Raw genomic sequence first — 2500 nt, forward strand, 5'->3', positions numbered from 1 at the left:
CAAAGCAAGAACAAGAAGACCGAGGCTTCAAAAAAATTTTTTTTTTTTGATATACCGAAGAATGAACAAGAAGACCGAGGCATCCAAAATTTTTTTTTTTTTTTTTCTCCGATATACCAAAGCAAGAACAAGAAGACCGAAGTCTCAAATTTTTTTTTTTTTTTTTTTTTTTTTTTTTTTTTTTTTGATATACCGAAGAATGAACAAGAAGACCGAGGCATCCAAAAAATTTTTTTTTTTTTTTCTCCGATATACCAAAGCAAGAACAAGAAGACCGAGGCATCAAAATTTTTTTTTTTTTTTTTTTTTTTTTTTTTTTTTTTTTTTTCGATAAATCCAACCGAGAACAAGAAGACCGAGGCATCCAAAATTTTTTTTTTTTTTTTTTCTTTCCCATATACCAGAGAAAGAACATGAAGACCGAGGCAACCAACAAAAAATAATTTTTTTTTTCTCTTTCCCGGAATTTTTTTTTTTTTTTTTCGAAATAGCCGAGAAAGAATATGAAGACCGAGGCATCCAACAAAAAAATTTTTTTTTTTTTTTTTCCTAATCTACCCAAGCAAAACAAATAGAAGACCGAGGCATCCAAAAAAATTTTTTTTTTTTTTTTTTTTTTCGAAAAATTTTTTTTCACAAAAACTTTTTTTTTTTTTTTTCCCCAAAAAATTTTTTTTTTCGTTCCAAGCTAACCAAGACATCTACTATTCACTAGTAGAGCAATCGAGACTGCAAAGCAAGCAATGGCCTTACTTGCAGCTCTTGGTGCTGAGAACTCCCCCCCCCCTATAGTAGTCTTAAGTAAAACCACAGCTCTGACAGGAGTAGATATTGCATGCGAGCGAGGAGTCGTAATGGGCAAAATTGACTCGGGGGACCTCCAAATCGAATTCCGTTTCGAGCAAAACACTTCTTAGGCTTCAAGGAAGCTCCCATAAAATTTCCAAACCCAAACTCCAAACTTCATTTTTTAGCCTACAATGCCCACGTGCACGCCGGTGTGCACGCAGGGGTGCTTGAGCATGCGGGAGAGGAGCCATAATGGGCAACATTGACTCGGGGGACCTCCAAATCGAAATCCGTCTCGAGCAAAACACTTCTTAAGCTTCTAGGAAGCTCCCATAAAACTTCCAAACCCAAACTCCAAACTTTATTTTTTAGCATACAATGCCCACGTGCACGCCGGGGTGCTTGAGCGTGCGGGCGAGGAGCCATAATGGGCAACATTGACTCGGGGGACCTCCAAATCGAAATCCGTCTCGAGCAAAACACTTCTTAAGCTTCAAGGAAGCTCCCATAAAACTTCCAAACCCAAACTCCAAACTTTATTTTTTAGCATACAATGCCCACGTGCACGCAGGGGTGCTTGAGCATGCGGGAGAGGAGCCATAATGGGCAACATTGACTCGGGGGACCTCCAAATCGAAATCCGTCTCGAGCAAAACACTTCTTAAGCTTCTAGGAAGCTCCCATAAAATTTTCAAACCCAAACTCCAAACTTCATTTTTTAGCATACGATGCCCACGTGCACGCCGGGGTGCACGAGCGTGCGGGCGAGGAGTCGTAATGGGCAAAATTAACTCGGGGGACCTCCAAATCGAAATCCGTCTCGAGCAAAGCATTTCTTAGGCTTCTAGGAAGTTCCCGTAAAATTTTCAAACCCAAACTCCAAACTTCATTTTTTAGCACACAATGCCCACGTGCACGCGGGGGTGCTTAAGCGTGCGGGCGAGGAGTCATAATGGGCAAAATTAACTCGGGGGACCTCCAAATCGAAATCCGTCTCGAGCAAAGCACTTCTTAGGCTTCTAGGAAGCTCCCATAAAATTTCCAAACCCAAACTCCAAACTTCATTTTTTAGCATACGATGCCCCCGTGCACGCGGGGGTGCTTGAGCGTGCGGGGGAGGAGTCATAATGGGCAAAACTAACTCGGGGGATCTCCAAATCAAAATCCGTCTCGAGCAAAGCAGTTCTTAGGCTTCTAGGAAGCTCCCATAAAATTTCCGAACCCAAACTCCAAACTTCATTTTTTAGCATACTATGCCCACGTGCACGCCGGGGTGCACGAGCGTGCGGGCGAGGAGTCGTAATGGGCAAAATTAACTCGGGGGACCTCCAAATCGAAATCCGTCTCGAGCAAAGCATTTCTTAGGCTTCTAGGAAGTTCCCGTAAAATTTTCAAACCCAAACTCCAAACTTCATTTTTTAGCATACGATGCCCACGTGCGCGCCGGTGTGCACGTCGGGGTGCACGAGCGTGCGGGCGAGGAGCCGTAATTGGCAAAATTAACACGGCGGACCTCCAAATCGAAATCCGTCTCGAGCAAAGCATTTCTTAGGCTTCTAGGAAGTTCCCGTAAAATTTTCAAACCCAAACTCCAAACTTCATTTTTTAGCATACGATGCCCACGTGCACGCCGGTGTGCACGAGCATGCGGGCGAGGAGTCATAAAGGGCAAACTTAACTCGGGGGACCTCCAAATCGAAATCCGTCTCGA

The sequence above is a fragment of the Cornus florida genome, unplaced genomic scaffold, assembly GCF_030987335.1.
Source record: "Cornus florida cultivar Cherokee Brave unplaced genomic scaffold, ASM3098733v1 CherokeeBrave_3.0.0_Hap2_scaffold_231, whole genome shotgun sequence".
NCBI classification, from domain to species: Eukaryota; Viridiplantae; Streptophyta; class Magnoliopsida; order Cornales; family Cornaceae; genus Cornus; species Cornus florida.